This window comes from Pelophylax lessonae, assembly GCF_965119305.1.
Source record: "Pelophylax lessonae genome assembly, chromosome: 7".
Classification (NCBI taxonomy): Eukaryota; Metazoa; Chordata; class Amphibia; order Anura; family Ranidae; genus Pelophylax; species Pelophylax lessonae.
The window spans coordinates 203478867-203497498 of record NC_138774.1 but is presented as its reverse complement, the minus strand read 5'-3'; the positions used below and the strand labels follow the sequence as shown (position 1 = coordinate 203497498).

Here is an 18632-nt window from a genome sequence, read left to right as displayed (position 1 = left end):
CCAGATGCAGCGTGCCACCATTGCCTGACACCGGATGCAGCTTGTCACTTGCCACCGTTGCCTGCCACTGGATGCAGCTTGTCACTTGCCACCGTCGCTTACCACTAAATGCAGCGTGTCACTTACCACCATTGCTTGAGACCAGATGCAGCGCCTCACTTGCCACCCATAGTCTGGATCTCTCTCCCTTCCCTTTGGAGGGGCAGGCTGGGGGGCTGCAGTTTTTCCCTTAGAATTGAATAGAGCCCGCCAGTCCTAGGGACTGCATATCCCACAATCCTCCTTTCTGATTTTTTTTTTCCCCTGGCCAATAGGAAGGAGAGGGAAGAACCAGCAAGCGCCGCTCCCAAATATGGCAGCATGAGGAAGAAAGGGAGGAAAGAAGAGCCCGCAGCTGCTCTCTCCACACAGAGACACAGCCGCTCCCCCAGCTACTGACAGAAGGAAGTGAGGGGGCAGCTCAAGCGGGGGACAGAGGGGGGCAGCACAGTTTCTCCACCTCAAACCTGCTCGGTGCTCCTATCATTTGCTGCATGGAGGGGGATCAGGGGCACCTGAGCTTCGGTGCCCGGCGCCCCCGCCTTAGCTTGTGGCACCTAGGCGCAGTGCACCCATCCAGGATCGGCCTTTGTCCAGGTCGGTCCATGTCTTTGGAGTATTGGAGGAAACCTACACAGGCATAGGGAGAACATTAAAACTCTGTGCAGGTTGTGCCGTGGTTGGGATTCGAACCAATGACCCTTGTGCTGCTAGGCTAGTGCTAACCACATAGTCACTGTGATGCCTTTCCCAGGATCACCTGTTGGTATGGAGTTCTATTTATGGAGGTCAATGGACTTTTGTCTTTTTCATCCTAACTTTGTAACTGTGTAGATATGTTGTCAAACATCCAAAAATGAACTGTAAAAAAAGATGACCAATATAACTGGCTCTTTTCAGAAAGAAAGAGAACAGTAAAATATTTTTAGCACTGATTACTGTAGTAATGTCACTGGTCCCCCCCAAAAGTGTCAAAAATGTCAGTTAGGGGTCCAATCGCAATGTCGTAGTCCCACTAAAAATTGCAGATCGCCACCATTACTAGTAAAAAAAAAAAAAAAAAGACGCGATAAATTTTGCGCAAACCAAGCAAAATACGCTTATTGTGATTTTTTTTTTTTTTTTACCAAAAATATGTAGCAGAAAACAAATTGGCCTAAAATGTGAAAATTTTGATTTTTAAATTTTTTTTTGAGAATGTTGTATAGCAGAATGTGAAAAATAGTGTGCTTTTTTTTTCTTCAGAATTGTCGCTCTTTTTTTGTTTATAGCGTAAAAAATAAAAAAATCACAGAGGTGATCAAATACCACCAAAAGAAAGCTCTGTTTGTGGGAAAAAAAGGACATCAATTTTATTTGGGTACAGCGTCGCATGACCGCACAATTGTCTGTTAAAATAATGTAGTGCCGAATGGCAAAATATGGCCCGCTCATTAAGGGGGGAAAATCTTCCAGTCCAGAAGTGGTTAATGGGTTATTTCTCTCACTTGGCATATTCATACTTGCAATTACACCCCAAAATACATTCTGCTACTCCTGAGTATGGTGATACCACATGTCTGGGACTTTTTCACAGCCTGGCCACATACAGAGGCCCAACATTCAAGGAGCACAAATTACACATCTGATTTCTTGACTACATTTTACAATTTTGAAGGTCCTGGAGCACCAAGACAATGGAAACGCCCACAAAATGACACCATTTTGGAAAGCAAACACCCCAATATATATTCTATGAGGCATAATACGTCTTTTGAACACGTCATTTTTTCCACAAGTTTTTGGAAAATGTGGAAAGAAGATGAAAAAGCATTTTTTTTTTTTACACAAAGTTATCAATTTAAGCGATATTTCTAACACATAGCATGTACATAGCAAAGATGACACCCCAAAATACATTCTGCTACTCCTGAATATGGCGATACCACATGTGTGAGACTTTTACACAGCCTGGCTACATACAGAGGCGCAACATGCAGGGAGAACAGTCAGATGTTCTAGGAGCTAAATTACACATCTAATTTCCTGACTACCTATTACACTTTTGTGAGGCACTGATGAGCACTGTGATGGCACTGATGTGGCACAGATGAGCACTTTGATGGCACTGATGAATACTGTGATGGGACTGATGTGGTATGGATGAGGAACAGGTGAGCACTGATGTGGCATGGAGGAGGCACAGATGAGCACGGATGTGGCACAGATATGGCATGGATGAGCACTGATGTGACACGGGTGAGGCACAGATGTGGCATGGATGTAGCACGGATGAGGCACAGATGAGCAATGATGTGGCATGGATGAGCACTGATGTAGCACGGATGAGGCACAGATGAGGCATGGATGAGGCACAGATGAGCACTGATGTGGCATGGATGAGCACTGATGTAGCACGGATGAGGTACAGATGAGCACTGATGTGGCATGGATGAGCACGGATGAGGCACAGATGAGCACTGATGTGGCATGGATGAGACACAGATGAGCACTGATGTGGCATGGATGAGCACGGATGTAGCACGGATGAGGCACAGATGAGCACTGATGTGGCATGGATGAGGCACAGATGAGCACTGATGTGGCATGGATGAGCACTGATGTGGCATGGATGAGCACTGATGTAGCACGGATGAGGCACAGATGAGCACTGATGTGGCATGGATGAGCACGGATGAGGCACAGATGAGCACTGATGTGGCATGGATGAGGCACAGATGAGCACTGATGTGGCATGGATGAGCACTGATGTAGCACGGATGAGGCACAGATGAGCACTGATGTGGCACAGATGTGGCATGGATGTGGCACTGATGTAGCACAGATGAGGCACAGATGAGCACTGATGTGGCATGGATGAGGCACAGATGAGCGCTGATGTAGCACTGATGTGGCATGGATGAGCACTGATGTGGCATGGATGAGCACTGATGTAGCACGGATGAGGCACAGATGAGCACTGATGAGGCACAGATGAGCACTGATGTGGCATGGATGAGGCACAGATGAGCACTGATGTGGCATGGATGAGCACTGATGTAGCACAGATGAGCACTGATGTGGCACAGATGTGGCATGGATGTGGCACTGATGTAGCACGGATGAGGCACAGATGAGCACTGATGTGGCATGGATGAGGCACAGATGAGCGCTGATGTAGCACTGATGTGGCATGGATGAGCACTGATGTGGCATGGATGAGCACTGATGTAGCACGGATGAGGCACAGATGAGCACTGATGTGGCACAGACGTAGCACGAAAGAGGCACTGATGTGGCATGGATGAGGCACAGATGTGGCACTGATGTAGCACAGATGAGCGCTGATGTAGCATGGATGAGCACTGATGTAGCACGGATGAGGCACAGATGAGCACTGATGTGGCATGGATGAGCACTGATGTGGCATGGATGTGCACTGATGTGGCATGGATGTGCACTGCAAATCCAGCCCTCTCATGCTGCTGCAGTGTCTCTCCTTTCACCGATCAATACAGCATATGAGGAGATGAGGGGGGAGAACCGGACATGACGCCGGTCTCCTGAACAAAGTGATTGCTCTTTCATTAGACGGAGTGATGACGCGGTAAAGGGCCACTGTGATTGGCCCTTTACCCCGATCCATGCTCGGGAGGACCCAGCAGGGGGGGTGCGAGAAGGGTGAGCATGGGAGGACATCCTCCCAGAATGTCTATTTGGCTATAGCACAGTCAGCAAGTGGTTAATTGAACAAGCTGTTAGAAGCGGATTGGCTGCCATGCAGAACTGCACCAGATTTTTCACTCTCCAGTTTTAGTAAACCAACCCCAGTAGGTCTGGTAGTAGGTGCAAGACATAGGCAAAGCTCAGAGAGTGCAGATGTACACACAGCAGTACACACTACACTCAAAGGGGACGTTTACAACACATGAACACATTCTGCCTCCATAGTTCCTTGGCTTCCGGGTGACCTACAGCTCAGGCCAGCCCCACACTTCACCTGATACATAACACAGCACAGCATGACCTTCCCCGCCCGACCCAGCCTATCTCTGTGCACATTGCACTACACAGGGCGGAACTCCTCCCCCCTCGCACTGCTGGGCGGGGACATTCCAGCTCCTTCAGGTTCTCTCGGATGACGTCACCGTCCGTCTCGCTCCACCCTTGCCTTACGTCACTGCCGCCTTCTCCCTTCTCTACGGAGAGAGGGGCGTGGCGCCTCGAGCGCTGATTGAAGCCTCTGGCGGCCAATGGCGTGGCAGGGGAGCCGCCTGTCCCGGGGAGCTGGGCGCAGGAGGGGGCGGGTACCTTCTGCTTGTGACATGGCGGCGGCTGCTGATAGTACCGGGTGAGTGAGAGCTCGGGCCCTGAGTGACGTCACCGCTGTGAGGTGTGGGGGGGATAGGTACGGTGTACCGGGAGGAAGGGGGATGGGTAATGTATGTGTGCTGTCAGTGGTGCACTGTGTACACTCGGCTCTACTAACTTCTCATAACACTGGGGGGAGGGGGACTGTGTACATTGCCCTCAGGGGAGGAGTGGGGTGTATATATATATATAACTGCTGGGGTCTCTATACTACATAGAGTGTGTGTGTATATATATATATAAACTGCTGGGGTCTCTATACTACATGGAGGATATAATATTTATATATTACTCAACCTGAGAACTAGTCTTGTTTTCAGGATTTCCCTGAGATGGAATGGTTGGTGTCCTTACAGACTAACCCCATTAGGTGGGCAGCATGGCTTTTCTGTCACACAATCACTGTGATTGGCTCTCAGTGGTCACATGATCGGGGGGCCAATCAAAAGCCATCACCGAGAACTGTCGGTGAGCAGGGAGCGCGCTGTAGCGTTACACGCCCTCAGGCCGCCATGGGCGTGTATATACAGCGACTGCCCACTGAAGCCACCCGTTCACGCTGGTGCGTTGTAAAACGCTTTGTGTTTTTAGCCTGTTTTTTTATGTATTGTTAAAATTTAGCGCAGCGTGTTTGCGTTTTACATGAGGTGGCCTGGGAAAAAATTGACGTGTTTCAAAAGATTTACAAAATAAAAAAGTGTGGTGTCTTTTTCTGCTGCCTTTTTCCATTATAGTCAATGGAAGGTGCGTTTTCAAAGATGCAGCAGGCAGAACATTTTAGAACCCCCCCCCCCATTTCACACGGGTGCATGAAAACTCTTCCCCTTTAACCACTTACCATTACCACCCATGCCAATTCTGACACTTCTCTCCTACATGTAAAAAACATCATTTTTTCTTTGTTTGAAAATTACTCAGACCCCCCCCCCCAACATATGTTTTTTTTTTTTTTGCCGAGACCCTAGGGAATAAAATGGTGGTTAGAAAAGAGAAATATATACGCACTATGGTTCAAGTACTCTATCCTATAAATAATTGGATGTGTATGGGACGTAGGGCCTAATTACATACTACAAAATTGTAGCAAGCTACTGCCCCCAATTTTCCCACTACAAGAGCAGGGGCTACATTAAAACAAAAAAACCTAATTATTTGCACTGAATTGTGGTAATTTGCACATTATTATAAGGATTTATATGATTTTAGTATAACCTCATTTACAGTTTTATATTATTCAATATCCACTAATCATGTTTGAGATTTGGCCTTCCAACTAGTTCACTCAGAGCCGGTTCACACTACCACGACCAGAAAGTCGCCCCGTGACTTGTTTAGAGACTTGTTTAGAGACTTGTTTAGAGACTTGTTTAGAGACTTGTTTAGAGACTTGTTTAGAGACTCGTTTAGAGACTCGTTTAGAGACTTGTTTAGAGACTCGTTTAGAGACTCGTTTAGAGACTCGTTTAGAGACTCGTTTAGAGACTCGTTTAGAGACTCGTTTAGAGACTCGTTTAGAGACTCGTTTAGAGACTCGTTTAGAGACTCGTTTAGAGACTTGTTTAGAGACTTGTTTAGAGACTTGTTTAGAGACTCGTTTAGAGACTCGTTTAGAGACTCGTTTAGAGACTTGTTTAGAGACTCGTTTAGAGACTCGTTTAGAGACTTTGAAGAGACAGGCGACTTTGTCTGTGGGGAATGCCTGGCTAATCTCTTTCTTCTTCCTGGAAAGTCTGATAACAAGTCGCTTCAATTAAGATAAGGAGGCGACTCCCATTGAAGTATATGGGACAAGTCGGATCACAGGTCGCCTCAAAGTAGTACAGGACCCTTTTCTGAAGTCGGAGCAACTTCAGTAGTGCCAATTAAGACGGCACTGATTGATTAACATTGCTTTTGTTATGTCAAGCAACCTGGGGCTACACAAGTCGCCTCACAAGTCGTGCTATTGTGAATGGGCTCTGATGGTATCGGCAATTAGAATGACCAATTTAGGTAATATTTAGGGTAGTGCCTCTACCCAATTTTTTTTTTTTTTTTTTTCTTTTTAAATAAAATGGTGGTTGTTGCAACTTTTTATGTCGCATAGTATTTGCGCAGCAATTTTTGAAACACACTTATTTTGGGGAAAAAAAACTTTCATGAATTTAAAAAAAAAAAAAAAAAGTTAGGCCAATTTTTTTTTTTTTTTTTTGCATAATGTAAAAGATGTTACGCAGAGTAAATAGATACCTAACATGTCACGCTTTAAAATTGCGCACGCTCATGGAATGGAGCCAAACTTTGGTACTTAAAAATCTACACTTTAACATTTTTTACAGGTTACCAGTTTAGAGGTGCAGAGGAAGTCTTGGGCTTGGATTATTGCTCTTGCTCTAACGTTTGCAGTGATACCCCACATGTGTGGTTTAAACGCCGTTTACATATGCGGGCGTGACGTAAGTATGCGTTCACTTCTGCATGTAGGGACGGGAGGCAATATATTTTTTATTTTATTAATTTTCCTTTTTTTTTTTTTTTTTTTTTTTTTAATATTTTGACACTGTCTCCTTTTAATTTTTTTTATTTTTTTTTGATCACTTTTATTCTGGTTACATTAGGAATAGGGCATGACAGGTCCTCTTTACAGCAAGATCATGGCATCTAGAAGTCCCCACATATCTCCTCTAGGCTGGAAAGCCTAAAAACATCCGAGACAACGGCAGTGTTTACAAAGAAGGTCATAGAGATGACTGGGGACCATCTGGTCCTCTGTTAGCTCTATGGTAAATTTAATCTCTGGCTCGCCGATCGCATGAGCAAATCGGTAGAAGCCCCCCCCCCCTCCTACCGACTGTAAAAATAATCGGCTAAACAGCCGCTATGATTGTTTTTACGGCGCAGGGAATGCTTGTAGTTGCACCATTCAGATATCCCCACTCAGAGTCCACGACGTCATATGATATCATTGGGTGGGAAGTGCGTAAACCCTACGGAACTGTTCGTAAAAAAAATCTGCATATACAGTGCCTTGCGAAAGTATTCGGCCCCCTTGAACTTTGCGAGCTTTTGCCACATTTCAGGCTTCAAACATAAAGATATAAAACTGTAATTTTTTGTGAAGAATCAACAACAAGTGGGACACAATCATGAAGTGGAACGAAATTTATTGGATATTTAAACTTTGTTAACAAACAAAAAACTGAAAAATTGGTAGTGCAAAATTATTCAGCCCCTTTACTTTCAGTGCAGCAAACTCTCTCCAGAAGTTCAGTGAGGATCTCTGAATGATCCAATGTTGACCTAAATGACTAATGATGATAAACAGAATCCACCTGTGTGTAATCAAGTCTCCGTATAAATGCACCTGCACTGTGATAGTCTCAGAGGTCCGTTTAAAGCGCAGAGAGCATCATGAAGAACAAGGAACACACCAGGCAGGTCCGAGATACTGTTGTGGAGAAGTTTAAAGCCGGATTTGGAAACAAAAAGATTTCCCAAGCTTTAAACATCCCAAGGAGCACTGTGCAAGCGATAATATTGAAATGGAAGGAGTATCAGACCACTGCAAATCTACAAAGACCTGGCCGTCCCTCTAAACTTTCAGCTCATACAAGGAGAAGACTGATCAGAGATGCAGCCAAGAGGCCCATGATCACTCTGGATGAACTGCAGAGATCTACAGCTGAGGTGGGAGACTCTGTCCATAGGACAACAATCAGTCATATACTGCACAAATCTGGCCTTTATGGAAGAGTGGCAAGAAGAAAGCCATTTCTTAAAGATATCCATAAAAAGTGTGGTTTAAAGTTTGCCACAAGCCACCTGGGAGACACACCAAACATATGGAAGAAGGTGCTCTGGTCAGATGAAGCCAAAATCAAACTTTTTGTCAACAATGCAAAACGTTATGTTTGACATAAAAGCAACACAGCTCATCACCCTGAACTCACCATCCCCACTGTCAAACATGGTGGTGGCAGCATCATGGTTTGGGCCTGCTTTTCTTCAGCAGGGACAGGGAAGATGGTTAAAATTGATGGGAAGATGGATGGAGTCAAATACAGGACCATTCTGGAAGAAAACCTAATGGAGTCTGCAAAAGACCTGAGACTGGGACGGAGATTTGTCTTCCAACAAGACAATGATCCAAAATATAAAGCAAAATCTACAATGGAATGGTTCACAAATAAACATATCCAGGTGTTAGAATGGCCAAGTCAAAGTCCAGACCTGAATCCAATCGAGAATCTGTGGAAAGAACTGAAAACTGCTGTTCACAAACGCTCTCCATCCAACCTCACTGAGCTCGAGCTGTTTTGCAAGGAGGAATGGGCAAAAATTTCAGTCTCTCGATGTGCAAAACTGATAGAGACATACCCCAAGCGACTTACATCTGTAATCGCAGCAAAAGGTGGCGCTACAAAGTATTAACTTAAGGGGGCTGAATAATTTTGCACGCCCAATTTTTCAGTTTATTTGTTAAAAAAGTTTGAAATATCCAATAAATTTCATTCCACTTCATGATTGTGTCCCACTTGTTGATTCTTCACAAAAAATTACAGTTTTATATCTTTGTTTGAAGCCTGAAATGTGGCAAAAGGTCGCAAAGTTCAAGGGGGCCGAATACTTTCGCAAGGCACTGTAGAAAAGTCCTGCATGCTGCTTCTTTGGTGCAGTTTTTCAAAAGCGCACCTTAAAGGATAAGTTCACCTTTTCAGAAAAAATAATTAATGCACATTTATTTTTTTAATGGTAATAGCAGCGATCAGCAACTTATAGTGGGACTGCGATATTGCAGCGGACAAATCAGACACCTAACTGACACTTTTTTGGGGACCAGTGACACTAGTACAGTGATCAGTGCTAAAAAAGAAGTGAAGGGGTTAACATCAGGGGCAATCAAAGGGTTGTGTTCCTAGGGAGTGCATACTTACTGTGTGTGTGTGTGTGTGGGGGGGGGGGGGGTGCTTTGACTGGGGGAATGTAAAGACGGGTTTTCCTGCTGAGCAGAAACACAGGATCAGTACATTCCCCTCTCACAGAACGGCGATCTGCCTATCTCCCAAATGATTGAGGGACATTGCATCCATCAGACCCCGCTGATTGACCTTCTGCTGTGTCCAGTCACAGCGGGAGCAGGTCGCTGGGGACGCCCCAGACCCGGAAGTGTCAGACCATATACTAGGTACGTGGTCTGGCATAGAGCTGCTGCCATGCCGCAGTATAATTATGTACGTGGGACGGTCCGCAAGCAGTTAACAAGGAACATACATTCCACATGAATAATTATGCTACCAAAGTAAGGGCTCTTTCACACGGTCCGCTCCGTAGGCGGATCCGTGTTGCTCAGCGGGGATCGATCCGCGATCCCCGCTGAGCCGGGCGGGTGACAGCTCCGTCTCCGCTTGCAGAGCGGAGAGGGAGGTGTCTCAGCCCCCGCTGCCCTCTATGGGGGATCGGATGAGAGCGGACCGATTGTCCGCTCTCATCAGATCCGCTCCGCTCCGATTACTGAACGGATGGAAAAATAGGGTTTCCATCCGTCCAGATTTCAAGCACAGGATCGGATGCGGATGGCAGCGGGTGTCAGCGGAGGTGTCTCCGCTGACACCCGCTGCCCCATAGAGCTGCATGGAGGATCCGATCAGATCCGCCTAAAAAACTGACAGGCGGATCTGATCGGACCGCCCGTGTGAAAGAGCCCTAAGTGTGTGCTTTAAATTGCCTCCAGCATTGCTCCTGTTTTTTCTTGCTGGAGGCTGCCATTTTGCTGAAGCCCAGAGCCCCTGAACAGCAGTAAATCATAAAGTGGAACTAAACTCATTTTTAAAGGTTTTAAAAAGCAGTTACGTTCCTGGAATGCTGAGTTTGCTAACTGTCACATTTGCTTGTATTCTCAACCAAACTGTCAAACCCTCAGATGGCTGGAGTTTTAACTGATCACATGTGCAGCACCATGGCAGTTGCAGATCAAACAGAAGCAGCTTTATTGGCTGTAAAAGATAGAAGGGTTTAAGTCCACTTTAGGGCTGTCAGCAGATCTGCCTCTACAAATTCAGCAGTGCCTAAAAATAGAGAGCAACTGAGCATGTGCAGAGCAGGATGAGACAGTGTATTACTGGATTTTAAACAGTATAGGCACTGATTTATAAAGCAGAACTTTACCCATAACGACTTAATAAAAAATAATGTTCTTTAGCAAGGAACATACATTACACATTAATTATGCTACCAAATTTAGTGTGTGCTGCAAACTGCCCCCAGTATTGCTTGAGGCAGCCATTTGCTGAAGCCCAGAGCCCCTGAACAGCAGTAAATCCTAAAGCAGAACTAAACCCATCAATTTAACCAATTCAAAAAAACAGTTACCTTCCTGGAATGTCAGGATTGCTAACTCGCATTTGCTTGTGTCCTCAATCAATTTGTCAAACCATCAAATGGCTGGTGTCGTAACTGATCACGCAACTGCCATGGAGCACCATGGCAGTTGCAGATCAAACAGAAGCAGCTTCATTGGCTGTAAAAGGATAGGAGGGTTTAATTCCGCTTTAAGGTTGTCAGGAGATCGACCTCTACAAACTCAGCAGTGCCTAAAAATGGAGAGCAGTGCCTAAAAATTATTGAATAGTATAGGCACTTTGTTTTACATAGTTATACCTGCAAAGGGGGCAACCTGAAGTCCTCTTAACAGGACTTTGCTTTGTGACTTAAGTTCTACTTTAACCACTTCATCTCCAGAAGGTTTTACCCCCTTCGTGACCAGGCCATTTTTGCTATTTAGCACTGCTCTAATTTAACTGGTATTTGCACGGTCATGCGACGCTGTACCCAAGAAAATTGATAGAATTTTTTTTTACACAAATAGAGCTTTCTTTTGGTGGTATTAGATCACCTTTGTGTTTTTATTTTATTAATATGTAACCAAAAACAGGTTGAAAACCTTGAAAAAAATAAAATGTTTTACTTTCTGCTATAAAAGATATAATAAATAATTTTAAAAAATGTAATTTCTTCATAAATTGAAGCAAAAATGTATTCTGCTAGGTTTTTGGAAAAAAAAAAAATCCCAATAGGTATATATTGTTTGTGCGAATGTTTTAGCATCTACAATCTGTGGTATATACAGTTTATTGGAATGTTTTTATAATATTAATGGCTGTCATCAGCGACTCATAGTGGGACTGCGATAGTGCGGCGGGCAATGACATCACAAGTGACATTCAGTCCCAGTTCAAACTGCTGCAATGCGGGAAACCCTGCCCGTCCCGCACACATCCCTGCACACTGGCTGACACTGACAGCTGCAAACCGCTGCGGGTGTCAAGGTAAAGTTAATGACACCTCCAGATCGGCTTGCAGATCGCAGTGGGAACTGTCAAATGGAGCAGGAATCGGATCGCATGGGTGTGAACACTGCACCATTTTAGTGCGCATGCGATGCGATTTAAGCCTTGAATTCGTATCGCATAGCCATTGAATGTGATCTGCATAGCAATGCAGTGTGAATCGCATGCAATGTCTGTGATCGCACAGTTGTGAACCCAGCCTTATGCGATGCGGGAAATGCACAAGATTCGCTGCATTTTCCCACTTCGCACTCTAAGCATTCACACGGAGTCCGTGCGATCTGCAGCGGGTGTCAATGTTATCTTAAGGACAACCCGAAATAGAATTCAATGTGAATACCCATGTGATGCGATTCAGGTGCGGAGGAAAAAAAGGTTCTGCACCATTTTGGTACAAATACTATTTCAACATACTAAGGCTGCAATCGCTCTGCACAGACATGGCATCACATGTGATGTGCAGAGGAATGTGGTGCGAATCACATGCAATGTCTGCAATCACACCAGTGGGAACCCAGCTTCATACAGTGATCATTGCTAATAATATACACTGTCGCTGAGCTAATGACACTGGCTGGGAAGGGGGTTAACATCGGGGTTAAGTGTGTGTATTATGTGCTGCTTTTACTAAAAATCTGGGAGAAGAAACCGATAATTTCCTTCTGTGTTGACTGTCAAAAACCCGGAAGCAGGGAGTGACGCACAGGTGCGTCGCTGTTCCTGTACGAGTCGGCTGTTAGCAGTACAATGCGGGCAGGCAGTCCTGAAATACCAAAAAATTCCTTTTATTTTTAACACTTCTGTGTGAAAGGGCTCTTAAAAACGCAGCGCAGAGATGTTTACAGATAACATTTAAAGGGAATTATTTTATTTTGTGCTTTTGGCAATCTGGAAAGGCTCGTTTTAGCAGGGCAAAAGCGCACCAGTGTGCACAGGGCCTTGGGCTGTCACATTTTGCGTTTTTTTTTTTTTTTTTGCCCCCTAATTATTTTAGAGCTGGGATCCTTAAGCCAGTCGTTTATTACGGATTGCTGCACTAAACACTCCACACTACAAAAATCAAGCGTTTGGCTCACCCCCTACATACCTTGGCCCTTAACAGGGTTACAACCCTGTTTGCCTTTGGGGGCCCCAAAGAGGAGTTTTCCAGCCACTAAGCAGAGTCTCCATCATATGCAGTCCACCACTCTGACTCCTCAGTGTCCTTCTATATCAGGGGTAATGAATTAAAATTCAAGGAGGTCCGGTCGCTAAAATTTTCTTTGGGCCGAGGTCCGGATCTGAAGTCTGTGCTATGACTCAGAAAGATGGGCAAAACAAAACGTGTTCATCAGCGTTGTTCTTAACATAAAATATGCCCATTTGAGTGCCCCTTAACATAAAATGTGTCCGAGAGCGTGACCCTTAGCATAAAATTTGCCCATCAGCGTGACCCTTAACATAAAATAAGGGGCACGCTGATGGGCACATTTTATGTTAGGGGGCACGCTGATGGGCACATTTTATGTTAGGGGGCACTCTGATGGGCACATTTTGTTAGGGGGCACGCTGATGGGCAAAACAAAACGTGTAAATCAGCGTTGCTCTTAACATAAAATATGCCTATTAGAGTGCCCCTTAACATAAAAAATGCCCATCAGTGTGCCCCATAGCATAAATATGTCCATCAGAGTGTACCACAGCATAAATATGCACATCAGCATGCCCCTTAACATAAAATATGCCCATCAGTGTGTACTACAGCATAAATATGCACATCAGCATGCCCCTTAACATAAAATATGCCCATCAGCATGACCCTTAACATAAAATAAGGGGCAAGCTGATGGGCACATTTTATGTTAGGGGCACTCTGATGGGCAGAACAAAATGTGCCCACCAGCGTGACCCTTAACATAAAATATGCCCATCAGCGTGCCCCTTAGCATAACATTTGCCCATCAGCGTGACCCTTAACATAAAATAAGGGGCACGCTGATGGGCATATTTTATGTTAAGGGTCATGCTGATGGGCACATTTTATGTTAGGGGGCACCCTGATGGGCATATTTTATGATGGTGGGATCGCTGATGGGCAAAAGAAAACGTGTAAATCAGCGTTGCTCTTAACATAAAATATGCCCATTAGAGTTCCCCATAGCATAAATATGTCCATCAGAGTGCCCCTTAACATAAAATATGCCCATCAGTGTGTACCACAGCATAAATATGCACATCAGAGTGCCCCTTAACATAAAATATTCCCATCAGCGTGACCATTAACATAAAATAAGGTACACTCTGATGGGCACATTTTATGTTAGGGGGCATTCTGATGGGCAAAACAAAACGTGTAAATCAGCGTTGCGCTCAACATAAAATATGCCCATTAACGTGCCCCTTAACATAAAATATGCCCATCAGCTTGTCCCTTAGCATAAAATATGGGGCACATTTTATGTCAAGGGAGTACTCTGATGGGCATATTTTGTTTCTTTTATGGGGCACTCTAATGAGCACAACAAAATATGCCACTTGTCTGCACACTTGTTAAAGCTTGAGAGGTTTTTTTTTAAATGCAGATATTCCCCTCTAAAAATGTGCTCCACATACCTGGAGCCAGGAGCTGTCCAAAAGCCGCGAACAGGGGGGCGGGGCGTGCACATAGTGTCACACCCTAGCTCGCTGCCCTGCTTAGAGGAAGCCGCAGTCAGGAGCAGGGGGCGGGACGCGCGAGTGACATCACGCCCCTACTCGCGGCCCGACAGGACACCGCAATGTCTATCAGTCAGGAGCAGGGGGCAGGGCGCGCGCGTGACGTCACGCCCCTACTCGCGGCTCGCGGCCTGACAGGACACCGGCTGCAAGTGACCCGGGAGCCGCAGTGAGGAGGGGGCAGAATACAGGTGGCGGTCCGGGCGGAAGCATCGCGCGGGCCGCCAATGGACCGCGGGCCGCCATTTAGTGACCGCTGTTCTATATGCTTCACAGACACCTGCTGACAGGTTCCTCCTGCAGGTGGGTTAAACCCTTTAGGACCAGTGTCTCTGTAAAAAGCGTTTGGAGCCTATTCAAGCCTCTCTCAGCCTCTGAATTCCAGGTCCCAAATGAGGACTTGGGCGCTAAGTTGAGGAGAAGGACCTCCAAGGTAGTATTTTCCGAAATACTACCTGTACCTCGAGCCACACCAGAGAGGCAGCGGGAGATTAGGGAAGTTAACGAGTGGCTGAGGAGCTGGTGTAGTAAGGAGGGTTTTGGGTTCCTGGAGAACTGGGCGACTTCTCAGTCGGCCACCGGCTCTATGGTAGGGACGGATTGCACCTAAATGGGGTGGGTGCAGCCGTACTGGGTGCGAGGATGGCCACAAAGTTAGAGGGGCTTTTAAACTAGGGAATGGGGGGGAGAGTACAGATGTTGAATTAGCCAGTGGAAAGCAAGATTCAGAGGGCAGAAATGGGGGCATTAGCGGTAGGGTGTTTGGAGCTCCTATACCCAGGGTGGGTATGGGGAAAAATCACAAGAGCAGCCTAAAAACATCAAATGAGGATATTTGTAACCGGTCAAAATTACGAGGTTTGTATACCAATGCCAGAAGCCTGGCCAACAAGATGGGAGAGCTGGAGCTGCTGATGTTTGAGGAGTACTTAGATTTTGTGGGGATAGGATAACAGAGACTTGGTTTGACAGCTCTCATGACTGGATGGCGACCATTCAGGGGTATTCCCTTTATCGCAGAGATAGAGAAGGTAAAAAATGGGGAGGGGTATGTCTGTATATTAAGAACAGTATACAGGTAAATATGAGGGATTATATTAATAATGGAGCTAAGGACGAGGCAGAATCCCTATGGGTAGAGCTTCAAAGGGATGGCACGGCGGGGAAGGTAATATTGGGCGTATGCTATAGGCCCCCCAACCAGAGGGAGGAGGGGGAGGTGGACCTAATTTTACAGATAGGATTGGCAGCAAGGATGGGAAATGTCATTATAATGGGGGACTTTAATTATCCAGATATAGACTGGGCAGAAGGAACCGCACACTCAGCCAAGGCTCGGCAGTTCCTAAATGTTCTGCAGGACAATTTCATGGGTCAGATGGTGAATGCACCGACAAGAAACAATGCGGTACTTGACCTACTGATTACTAACAATGCAGACCTGCTCACGGATATAGAAATACGGGAGAACTTAGGAAACAGTGACCATAGGTCAATAAGTTTCAGTATTAATTACAGTAATAGGAAGCACAAGGGTAATATTAAGATGCTGAATTTCAAAAGAGCCAATTTCCCAAAACTGCGCTCACTGCTAGAAAATATCAATTGGGATAGAACCCTGGGAACAAAGAACACGGAGGAAAAATGGGAGTGCTTCAAGAGCATACTTAACAAGGGGATTGGCCAGTGCATTCCAAAGGGAAATAAATTTAAAAGAGCAAAGCTAAACCCTGGGTGGCTAAACTCCAACATAAAAAGGTATATTAGTGCTAAAGAAAAGGCCTTCAAAAAATACAAGACTGAGGGGTCATTGGCAGCATTTAAGCATTACAAAGAGTGTAATAAGAAATGTAAAGATGAAATCAGGGCGGCTAAAATAGAACTCGAGAGACCTATAGCGGAGGAGAGTAAAAAGAACCCCAAGAAGTTTTTTAAGTATATAAACGGTAAGAAAGCGAGGCCAGAACACATTGGCCCCATAAAAGATGACAAAGGAAATATGGCCACTGAGGACAGAGAAAAGGCGGAAGTGTTAAATAATTTCTTCTCTTCAGTCTTCACAAAAGAATCAGGGGGCTACATAAACCTAGCTTGTAAGGCCAAACTAAACAACACACCTCAGGAAATACCGCCATGGCTAACAGAAGATAGACTTAAAACTAAACTAGAGAAACTTAACATAAATAAATCACCGGGACCGGATGGCTTGCACCCAAGGGTTCTGAAAGAGCTCAGCCAGGTGATTGCCAGACCATTATTCTTGATCTTTAAGGATAGTTTACTGACGGGTATGGTGCCAGCTAGGGCTGCTGAATATAATCGCCGAATCGATGCATCGCGATGCGACCCTTCGCGATTCTGCATCGATTCGGGGTGGTTGAATAATCGATTACCTAATGACGTCACTTCCGGGGGCGGGGTATACATGAAGAAGCGCCGCGTCGCATCATGAACCGCTGCACTGCACATAAAGTTCCGGCTGGGCGCCGGTCGGACCGCCCACTGCCTGCCTAGCCTATGCTCTGCGGCTCTGCCCTCCCCGTCAGCGGAGTGATTCTGCGGAGGACTCGGAGAAGGCGGGAGGACCGAGGAGAGCGGGGGATCATGTGTGGCCGAGGACTCGGAGCGGGAGGACCGAGGAGAGCGGGGGATCATGTGTGGCCGAGGACTCGAAGGAGCGGGAGGACCGAGGAGAGCGGGGGATAGTGTGTGGCCGAGGATTTGAAGGAGGCGGGAGGACCGAGGAGAGCGGGGGCTTCGAAGGACTCGGAGGAGGCGGGAGGACCGAGGAGAAGACGCCTGCCACTGCAGGTAAGTGTACTGGTCAATCTGGCATTGAAAGGGTGCACACTGTGGTCACTCTGGGGGCACATTGTGGTCAATCTGGGGGCACGCTATGATCAATTTCGGGGCACGCTGGTCACTCTGGCATTGAAAGGTTGCACACTGTGGTCAATCTGGGGGCACGCTGTGGTCAGACTCTGTAGTCCCCCTAGTTGTTATATAACAGGCCCTGGTAAGGAGGAATGCTGGGCTCTGTAGTGCCCCTAGTTGTAGTACAGTAGGCCCTGGTAAGGAGGAATGCTGGGCTCTGTAGTCCCCCTAGTTGTAGTACAGTAGGCCCTGGTAAGGAGGAATGCTGGGCTCTGTAGTGCCCCTAGTTGTAGTACAGTAGGCCCTGGTAAGGAGGAATGCTGGGCTCTGTAGTCCCCCTAGTTGTAGTACAGTAGGTCCTGGTAAGGAGGAATGCTGGGCTCTGTAGTCCCCCTAGTTGTAGTATAACAGGCCCTGGTAAGGAGGAATGTTGGGCTCTGTAGTCCCCCTAGTTGTAGTATAACAGGCCCTGGTAAGGAGGAATGTTGGGCTCTGTAGCTCTGTACAGAGCCAAGCATTCCTCCTTACCAGAGCCTGTTATACTACAACTAGGGGGACTACAGAGCCCAGCATTCCTCCTTACCAGAGCCTGCTATACTACAACTAGGGGGACTACAGAGCCCAGCATTCCTCACCAGGGCCTACGGTACTACAACTAGCATCAGGTAACTCTTCAAACCTGATGTGGCCTGCTCTAAAGGGGGATCTATGAGGGGACTGGCTCTACTAAAGGGGGATCTATGGGGGAACCTGCTCTACTAAAGGGGGATCTCTGGGGATGCTGGCCTGCTCTAAAGGGGGATCTATAGCGACCCTACACTAAAGGGGATCTATTCCATAGATCCCCCTTTAGAGCAGGGTCCCCATAGACCCCCCTTTAGAGCTCAGTTCCCCTGGATCCCCTTTAGGACAGGCCCAGGCTCCCCATAGATCCCCCTTTAGAGAAGGGTCCCCATAGATCCCCCTTTAGAGAAGGGTCCCCATAGATCCGCCTTTAGAGCAGGGTCACCATAGATCCCCCTTTAGAAAAGGGTCCCCATAGTAATCGTGATGCATCGCAGAATCGAATCGTATCGAATCGCGACCCTAATAATCGTAATCGAATCGCGAGATAAGTGAAGATGCGCAGCCCTAGTGCCAGCTGATTGGAAAAAGCCAACGTGGTACCAATATTTAAAAAGGGGCCGAGATGTATCCCGGGTAACTATAGGCTGGTCAGCCTAACATCTGTAGTCTGCAAGATTTTGGAGGGGATGTTAAGGGACCACATACAAGACTTTAGTAATGAAAACGGTATTATTAGTAGTAATCAGCATGGATTCATGAAAAAACGTTCTTGCCAAACCAATC

At 46.2% G+C, this 18632-nt stretch overlaps 1 protein-coding gene across 1 annotated transcript in view; it reads left to right on the top strand.

Annotated features, from left to right (window-relative positions):
• The first annotated feature begins 4248 nt into the window (after nucleotides 1–4248).
• ARAF (A-Raf proto-oncogene, serine/threonine kinase) overlaps nucleotides 4249–18632 on the top strand; it is a 77072-nt gene continuing 62688 nt past the window's right edge. The window contains exon 1 of the mRNA XM_082262892.1: nucleotides 4249–4369. The gene's annotated coding sequence lies outside the window, so the exon portion shown is untranslated. The remainder of the gene's footprint in view (nucleotides 4370–18632) is intronic.